This window comes from Rhagoletis pomonella, unplaced genomic scaffold (genome assembly GCF_013731165.1).
Source record: "Rhagoletis pomonella isolate Grant_MI unplaced genomic scaffold, Rhpom_1.0 Rhpom_scaffold_00001, whole genome shotgun sequence".
Classification (NCBI taxonomy): Eukaryota; Metazoa; Arthropoda; class Insecta; order Diptera; family Tephritidae; genus Rhagoletis; species Rhagoletis pomonella.
The window spans coordinates 9081872-9092665 of NW_023458555.1; positions in this window are offsets into that span (position 1 = coordinate 9081872).

Sequence of the window (10794 nt, forward strand, 5' to 3'; positions counted from 1 at the left end):
AAAAAACCCAGACTCCGTGCAGCTCGGGTATTTGGGTCTTTAGTAAGTGGATACCTTTGTGTACGCTTTTTATCTACATACATATGTATTAATCGATGCCAATGCAAAGGTTCTTGCGTGAAAGGACGGTAACACTTGGGGCGAAGACAAAGAAATTTCAGTCAAAATTTACATACAAGACGACTAGGCCAACAGATATGTACTACGCAGTACAACTTTTCAGTGACGAATCACTGGCTAAGGCTGGCTAAGAACGATCACATCATCTTGTTTATGAAGCAATTTTTCGAAGGATGCGTCAGTGGTGACCCACTTTTTGCTTCGTAGAAGCACCTACCTACTAAATTGAAAGGACAACTTTAAGCCATACGTAAACCCTTAATTCCTAAAGGAGCAGCGCAAAGGAGCAAAGCAGAGAGGACAGCTAAGTAGACTGACTTCTGCTACTACTATAACCACTACAACAGCCAGGTAGCCGTTTAAGAAGTTGGTCAGCTGAATGAGGGTCATCCTCACCGTAACATCTGCAAGTCCAACCTGCTGCTCTGGCAATCCATGAAATTATCGATGGGATATGTATCTAAAAAAACAAGAAAAGACCTATATGCATTTTGTGTCAAGAACATTCATTATTTTGAGTATTCCTGATTGCACACTTCTTAAGCTCCCTGACCCAGAGTTGTCTACGCCAGTGGCCCCTCCTACTCCTTTAAAGCCGACTAAGTACAAGTGCATGGCATGATGTATTTTATGTACCATGCATGCTAAGTCGTTTATCGCAGCAATACCAGGCACAGCCGCTACTACAGCTTGCCAATGATCCTGCATTATGCGAACTTAAATCAACACAAAAGCCATACCTTTCGTTGCTGTCCGCAGCTGCACTGGTTGTGTATTGTCCTTAATTTTTTTTTCGAATATGCTGGCTGCTTTTGTTGTGATACATCGCACTTGCTTTGCATACAAAATCGCAAATTGGCAATAAATTCGCACAGAAAATAAAACCCCAGTAGATAATTCCAGTGCACTACCGGTCAATACAATGGAAACTACCTACATATATACCATATTTGTAATATATACATACTTATTTATGCGCATATATGCGTATCTACTTGATATTGTTATTGTATTGTTGTCGCAAATATGTATGTATGTAGTCGTGCGTGCCTCGAGTGTCGGAAATTGATTATTTGCTTTATTGTCATTACAAAAATAGTAGGCCTTTGTGTTCATAAGATATACATACGTAAGGACCTGAGCCCACACAAATAAACTTTATTTGTAGATACGGCAGCTTATTGCAACCAATCTGCCTTTGCCATTCCTGCAACATGTTTCCCTCTTTCCCATCTCAAAAGTTGCATTGAAATTTCGATTTGCATAGCAATTATCAGCCATTGACAGCAATATGTTTCACTATTCTTTAAAATTATGCGCTTTATTTTTTGTTTTTAACTTCCGTTTGTCTTCGAATGGCAGCGCTTTTAGATGATTTCGCAATACTGCTTCCTAAGACGGACTTAATGAAAAAGAATTCTAGATTTGAACTAAATCGGATGATAAATATGAGTTTTCCAAATAACTCAACTCCTGCGCCACCTATCGGCAAACATTTTTCGTATTAATGTAGGACCTACATTGTAGGTAATATATATGTATATTTCAAATATAAACTAACTCCAACCATGGATGCGGGGTTTCAAAATGTATCATACAATGTACCATAAATACGGTTTTCCAAATACCTTGACTCCTGCGCCACCTAGCTCGAAATTTTTACGAAAGTTTATTGATTTTTTTTTTTAATATTGAAACATGAATTTATTCGGACTTTGTTAAAAAATTAACCATATTTTAATAAAAAAATAACTAAAATTAAATAGCAAAAATATTAATTGTAAAAACTTGTCCACATATGGTGCGCCACCTAGCTCGAAATTTTTACGAAAGTTTATTGATTTTTTTTTTAATATTGAAACATGGATTTATTCGGACTTTGTTAAAAAATTAACGATATTTTTTTAAAGAAAAAATAACTGAAATTAAATAACAAAACGCTAAATTGTTAAAACTTGTCAATATGTGATGCGTTTATAATTATGGCGCGTAGTGTATTTTTAAACAAATTTTAAGTTTATTAATTAAGAATGTTAAGAAGTTTATTAATGAAGAGCTCGAAAGCTGTTGACACTAAAAACTGTGGTTAAGTTCCGATCAATTAACGGCACTTCTAAATATTTATATGAAAATTGAAGTCGGTTGTTTTTTATGCTTAAAAATTATTTGTGTTTGTAAGCATTCTTTTTTTCCAGGATGACTACAGGTAAAGCTAAAAACCATCTTCCTTGCCTTTTTAATTTTTTGAGTTATGGTATTCCTCCAGAAAACGGAGAATATGTGCCCTTTCTACTGATTATAATTTTTAATTTTTCTTGAGAAACTTTTCATATCTCTCGATGTAAAAAGGGATTTTCCAAGCTCTTTTTGATGGTGCAAGTTCCAGATTATGCGGTAGAAGCTTCATAAGTTCTCTGCTAAAATCTGTCTGTGTATATTTTCCGGATCACTATACATTAGGGTGGTCGGAAAAAATAAAGGAAAAGCAACTTTTTGGAATTTTCTTGCTGCCACCCCCCATGAATTATAAAAAAGTGGAAAATGAGGCGACCCGTATTTTTTATTTTGAAGTCGGTTATTATTTAACCATGCCGCCGGGGATTTGAACTTTCAATAAGTATATATTATATCAGAAATATACGATTTTTCGTAGAATTGCAATAAAATCAATCCAAATAAATTTTTTTTTGATCGAATAAAAATGTTTCTCTTCAGAAATTTTCCAATAGTAGAATTATGATGAAAATTTATCAGCAAAAGACATCATACAAACATAAACTAACTAATTTTTGTACATAAGAGTTGATATTATCGGTTGTGACAAAGCAAGTAAAATTATAAAGTTACATAAATATTCATCATAGTATTAGTATTTAAAGATTTCGGAAGGGAAATGTTTTTATTCCATGAAAAAAGATTTATTTTTAACGAAAAAATTTATTTTCCCGGCACGCTTAAATGTTAAACGATTTCAAACTAAAACAATACCATATTTCCAATTTTCAACTTTCCTCAGTTCTGAGGGTGGCTGAAAAAAAAATTGGACCACCCTACTATACGTATGACCATATACATATGTATGCAGTATTTACAAGCTTTTATTGTTTTATTCTGGTCACTTATTTTGGATCGCCTGCTTAAATCGAATTAGTTGTTGACAAAAGAGATTGCGAAATATGGCAACTCAGTTCATTAAAATTTTTTTTTCTTTGAACTATATTTCTATGTAAATTGAACTCAAATATCAAGCTGAGTTTAATATTCAGCTTCATTTCAACTATTCAAAGCTTTTTGGTAAATAGCCATATTACAATATAAAATTTTACAGTCCATCTACACCTAGGGTTTGCGAAAAAAAATTACATACTTACATACGTACATTTTTTCAACGATTTAATTTAATTACTAATAAAATAGTTTGACAACACTTTTTCATGAACGAAAAGTTGACGCGCAAAGCATTTGAACAATTTTTGTTTATGGCAATGGTAATTTTTTATAGTAAGCATCACAATTTTTTGTTGGTTTGTTGGTAAATAATACTCTATTGCCATGTGTGTCTGCATATTATCCATACATACATACATACATACATATGAACTTGCTGCATCTATATATACAAACATACATACATATGTACATATGTATATAGTCAGTGTTGCCATTTTAGCCGTTTTCCGGCTAGATTTAGCCGGTTGCGATAGCAAACAGCCGGAGAAATTTCAATTTAGCCGGCAGCCGATTTGTTAGCCGTTTTGCAGAAAAAAACTAGCCGTTTTTAGCCGATTTTGCTATTTGCCTTGTTTTATTAAATTTTAAAAATGTATATATGTTTCCGTTTTTGACTATGCGACGCAAAATCTGTTAGAAATGGCTACTAACCTTATCGTGGAAAAAATTTTCATCTCAGGCAGGATTTTATGAAATTGGGCCGATTTCGCTTATTTTTATTTTAAACGAAGAAGGAGTTTTCTCCATAAATTGTTTGTTATAAATGTCTTAATTTTAAGTGTGAAGATTTATTCGCAAACTTAGAAAATAAGAAATTGTTGCACTGTTAAGTCTCTTAAGATTGGATATAGTGCCAACAAACAGAATAAATATTACATGTAGATAGATTGTCTTCCCAGATAGCGCATATTCAATTCTGCCCAAGGCACATTAAACAGGTAGTATCAGTAGAGCAAAAACAACATTTGCGTGTATTTTGTTGTTGCTTCTGGTATCGAAAGTGTCAAAAACTGTTCTGAATTTTTTCTTCTAAATCAAAGCGTGCCATGTGAAATACAAAAAATTATAAAAAATAAAAAATTGAAATTGGAAAAAATAAAAATTGATGCAACTTTCTTTCCTAGTAAATTTGTTTGCTTCTCGAAGCATTGATCCATCCTTTGCAAGGCCCAGTAATCAGCGGTCGTGCTGCCGAGTTGGGCGAACGTTCCAAAAGCTGCTAATCAATCGCTTGTTTTGTATGAGAAAGGTTTCACATGCATTGGATTTTAACAATTCAGAATTTTTGTGAGAAAAAATTTAAAATATTTGACATTTTCGAGACCAAATAATTTGAAAATAAATCGAATCAGCTGCTCTACTGATACTACCTGTTCAATGTACCTTGATTCTGCCTAAATTACAAAACATCATTCAAATATCAAATATTCAAATATCAAATTGATATTTTCAAGCACTATATACACATATGTATTTTTTTAAACAAACTATTTTGCTGAGAACTTATTTAAATTCCAAAAACCGAATGCCAACTTGAATTAAAGGAACCAACACTAAAGTGAGTCAAAATGAAAATAAAAGAGCACTAATTTCTATGTAAAGCAAAAGTCTCTGGGAATCCTACAGACATATGGTCATATGACCGGTCATCTAAATGCAGTCTTTTGGCATCATATTTTACATCAGAATTGAAGGGATTTCTGAAAAATCTGACCAGTTCTTTTGTGTAACTGTAATTTTGCATCCCTTGTCAACATATGGCATCGGTTGATGTTAACTTAAGGTCGTTGTTTTACTGCCTTAAAATTGAAGGGAAATTTGTACAGCGTTTTTTATGTGTATTGGTTTCTATTTGAGTGTATTGAGAATCGGTCAGTCTGAAAAGGCCTTGTAGGGAAGACAATAGGTTTGTTCGTCGAAAATCCAGCGAGAATTATCACTCAAAATATCAGATAGTAAGAAAAAATGCTCCCAAAATTTCTCTCATGTAGAGAAACTTATAATTTTCTGTACGAACGCAAATTTGCAAGTTTTTCTGCCAGCTAGTGTCCACGGTTGCATTTCAAACAAAAGAAATTTGTATAGAATTTTATATCTTGTCAGTCCGACTTTCTTCAACATACGTTTGAATTTCTTCGTCGGGTTTACTATATCGACTCTGGTTGAGATAGCATTCCGATTAAGAATACAGTTTTTTTTGCCGAGTTCCAAATAATTGGAATTAACTAAATTAATTAAGTAAACAAGTATTAACTTACATTTTTCGTTTTAAAATCGCTCCAGCTTGTAAATTTTTAAATTTGACGAACTTGTTTATTCAAATTATCGTCGACAAAAAATCCAACCATGTGCCACAATCATATGTTTTTCGTGATTGTAAATTCTTGCTGGCAAATTTTTTTTCGGCTCGAATTTGTAACTTCTCTCCAAGAAATAGTATTTTTATTCGTGATTTATTTAAATAAAACATGTGAAATTTAGTTGAAACATGTTAGCCGTTTTTAGCCGGTTTTATTTGCCAATTTAGCCGGTTCGCCCAAAAAGTTCTGGCAACACTGTATATAGTATTGAATTGAAATGCCACGGGGTCAGCTAATGTTCACGATTTTAATTAATCTTTAAGCGGTCAAATGTAATTAGGAAATGCATATTTATTGCCACCATGTGGCTTTGCATGGCATTTTAGTGAAAAAGCATTCGGATGCAAAAATTATGAACCATGGGAAAATCATGGCGCAAAATAATCATAGAGGTGATTATTGCAGGTATGTACTATATACATAGGTGCATGTGCACCTATCCGCATGCAAGCAACGCTTTGTTTACACATTTAATAATGGCTCGGTTTTCCATACGATTTTTGATTGTAATTCTAAGATTCACAAAATGCTGGCAAAGTTTCAATTAAAATGCTTTTTAGTATTGGTTATTATTTTAGTCTTATTTAGGTACCGGGTTTATTATACGTCTAGTCAGCATTTAGATTCAGCCATGTATTTATCGAAATACTGAAATTTATACAATTTCATAGCGAAAAATTCAAGATATTTCATCAGCTATCAGAGTTTGTATAAGTTGTGGAATGTCTTAGAAGAGCTTTCAGATGGAGGGGTCATTAAGTTTTCCAGTTTAAGTTGGAATTTTTGACCCTACTCGAACATTCCGGGTAAAGAGAATGTTATTGAAACTATATACTCCTCAAATGGTTTAAGTATTGATCTTTGAGCCGATATAAAGCAGCTGCCCAGATTTTGGCTCTGCTTCATTTTATGCTAAACGATACTAAAAAGTCACAGACCCGAATTTTTGTCTAAAGCATGGATATCTATAGACGGTTTTTTAATCTTGACTTTTCGAATATCGAATAACCCGGATTTTTTTTTTATCAAACAAACCGGGTTTTTACAAGCTTTTATTTAACTTGCTCTGTATGTATGTATGTATGTTTGTTTGGTTCAAATCTTGCAACCAATTTTTGACCAGCTTCTCGATAATCTGGAGACTTGAAGCTTCAGACTTGGCTCATGACAATGCAATATGAAAGAAGTATTAATCCGTTAGGAGGCGCATATTTCAAAAAACTGTATTTATAGTCCAATTAGGTTCATATTTAGAACGTATATTAATTATATGGAAAAAAATAACTCCACACAAAATTTAGCTGGTTGGTGGTGCAGGGTAGGAATATTTCCAACATCCAAATTTAGAATAGAACGAATAACTTCTCAAAAAAGTTACCCGATAGGTGGCGTAGGTGTCGAGATATTTTGGAAACCCGTATTTATGGTACGACTTGGTTCATACCTAGAAAGCTTTTTGCTTTAAAAATATATTTTTACTATTAAGTTATTTCATTTCATACAAATCGTGACCTCTCAGTAAAGGTTTTGAGTTTTTCGAAGTTTTCAAGGCTTTTTCCAGTCTAAGGGAAACCCCTAAAAGAAGAGATCTACACTTTTACTCCAGTTCCTAAGAACGACCCACGGAGTTTTGCCTTTTTTGATGTTGCTGGGACTAAAAATGGAACCATGGACCTCCTGAGTAGCAGTAGGTACATCTAAGCACTCGGCTACGACAGCAAAAGGACTACTCAAATCCGAGAAAAGACAAATAAAATGCAATCAAATATTAAAAAAGTCAAAATAAAACCAAAGTTTTTACTTATTTTACTTGCCTTTTTTACTAAAAAAAAACCTATTTTTAATGTAACTTTTTTAATGACTTCATACCTTAAGCTTAAGAGTTTTCACTGTATAAAAACTATGTAACCAGTTTATGCGTTTTTTTTTTAATTTCTAAATAGCGAAACCGGTTTTCTTCAAACTGTAATTTTACAAATAGCTCGAAAACCGGTATTGGGAAAAAGGCGAATAATCGAACAACGTAGTTAATATGCGCTTCGGGCGTAAAAATATCGTACACATTTACAATTCCATAAAAGTCCTGATGTACAAATGTACATACATACACATAGTGACTCAAACAACGTTCTCATGGTGATTTTTTTTTAAAATATGCACAATCTTGTTAAAACTTTTTTGTAACTTTTTTATAAAAATATTGATCATGCTATAACACAAACCATATATCGTTACCTTAATATAAAAAGGCCCTACCTAAAATAGTTATGGGTATTCATGATAACTCGTAAATGCCTCGTAACCGCGTAAACATCGTAAAAAAAAACCGATTTTCCATACAAAATTAAGTCAGTTCACGAGGTTTACATGGTAACGAGGCATTTACGCATTTACATGAATTGCCCTGTTGTGTCTTTGCAGAATACCTACAAAAATGTATAAAAACAAAAGTTCTTCAAAATCCTCGGTTTAATAAACACCGCAACTAATTTATTGATGTAGTAGTTGTTTTGAAATTCTGTTAGGCCGTTAGCGAGTAATCTACCGACCTTTTTACCAGGCGAATTTCGAAAGAAAATGGGCTAGGGTCATTTTAGAAAACTCATAAAAATTAAAAAAATTTCCATCAAAATCTTTAACTTTTTAATGCGAACTTTTATTAAATTTCCAGTTATGCAGTGTTAAAGTCTTTAAAAGTGCTTATTTAAAGCAGCTAAGAATTTGCATTGGTTTTTAGTACTTTCTTTTTTTGTGTGCCTTTTGCGGTTTTTTCCATATGAACGCTTGTTTGAGTTACTATATGTATTTATGGACTGTAAGTGTCCTTCACCTCATTCGCCCATTTCGATTTGCGTAAATGGTGCTGGTGGCCATTTTGGTTTTTTTTTTCTTACCAATCCGTTGGCGAATTTCGACCTTAAATATATGTATAAATGAAATATGAATACTTTACATATTACACAAAGAACTGCGTGTGTGTGTGTGTGTTGATATTCGTTAAAGCTTAATAAATATGCATACATACATACATACATACATACATGCACAATTATTGAATATGGTAGACTCCCAAGTGTAACTAATTAGAGGGTCTGTTTGTGGTTTTCTATTTGACATACATATGTATAAGTATTCATAAATAAACTTAAAACCAAAATTTAAAAGAAATTATAAAATTAGACCATAAAAAATGAATGCTTTATAAAAAAAGTACATACAGCATTCAACTTCTACGCTGAACTGGACGACGGCGAATGAGATACTCTACTCTTCTGCAGGGGTTGTGCTTCAATCTCTGCGCTCCGGCAGCTCATAATGATCAGAGATCTAAAAGGCCCGATTAAAAGTCTAAAGTTTAGATTTCTAAATTTTAGACATTCTTAATCGATAAAGTGCGCTTTAGTGCGATCACTTTAATACGACGAACAGTGCTTTGTCCCATTGGCAAAATTAAATAAAATAAAGTGATAGATAGATAGATTATTTAGGTGATATACATTTTTCTAAAGCTAAAATAGTACCTTTAATAGATTTCGATGTTTAATTTATCATATCCTCTTTTTACTAACAGCAGAGGGCCCTAAAGTCAGAAAATTTCTGAAGTACAACTATTGAACGAGAAAGCGACTTTTACTTTGTTACAAAAAAAATTTCAAAAATTTAATTTACTTTATAAATACTTTGAAACTTAATAGTTTTTTTTACTACTATACATACAAAAATAGAAATAATTTTTATTAAATGGTTTTTATGGAAAAGTTGTTTGTACTATCGAAAACTTTTGAGATGTTTTTATTGGAATTCCCAAAACTGCAAAAATTTGATAGAGTGAAAAAAAAAGTTTTTTTTTTTATTTACTATTTGGGTACGTTTTGAAGTGCTTTAATAGAATCTGTGAAGAAGTTTTAGATTTTCCCGCCAAGAATGTAAAAATTATATGCATTTTTTAAGCCATATTTCTTAAGTTTCAGAAAAAGTTACAAAGAGCTAAGTTTATGGTTTTGCCAAAATGGAAAAAATTAAGTTATTATTTTTTTTCTTTAATACTATAAAAAATTTACCCCGTTTTGTTGCAGTGTATAATTATTATTAAATAGCGACAAACATTAACAAAAAAATTGGACGTAATAACAGTTTTTTTGGCGGAATCCCTAATGTTTGCAAATTTTTACAAAATTAAAAACATGTATAAATTAAAAGTAGGCGAATTTTTATTTTTCATTTAGATACTTCGTTAAGAGACCTAAGAATTATTAGGAAAAAAATTTAAAATTTTCTGCCGTATAATTGCAGCTAAAATTAAGCTTTTCAAATTTCGAATTTTTCTTAATTTACATATTTTGAAGCAGCACACCAAATTTCATTTTTCTGAATAACTCCCCTAATTTGGCCGATTACCATTTGAACTGCGAAATTCGCCATACAAAAGAGAGCGAGTAACCTTATTTGCAGGTAATTCAGATGCAATTGCCATGCCAATCACGAACAAATTGCTGCCGTCGCTAATTGTTATCGGAAATTTATCGAACTCAGCTGTCAGAGCAAGTGAGAATATATAAAATCAAAATAGAGAAAGAAAGGAATGCCGTGTAAACGCGGTAATTCACAAAAGTAATACATACTAATATTTACATAAAATTATTTACACAAGAATTTATTAAAAGAAAACTCTCACAATTTCCCTTAACTTTTTTCCAGACTCACAAAACTCTGAAGTACGCCTGCGCCAGCTAATAAGGAGGGTATAGCCACATCTACGCCATTATTCAACAAACATAAGCGAACGCAGCGAAACAATATTCTCCAAATCGTTCAAATCATGGGCACCGGTCATTACTTTTGGGTGATATTCTATTTTGCCAGTTTATGTAGTGCATCACTGTAAGTAAACACGCCAATTGAATATAAAAAAAATTTTGATGCATATTTTTTACGTACATACCTACATACATAAATATATACATATGTACACAAATATTTGTATGTAACCGCAAACTGCATTTGTAAATGCTATATACTACACACACACACATGTAAAAAAATTAAGTATTTATGTACGTATTTGTAAATACATAGATAAATT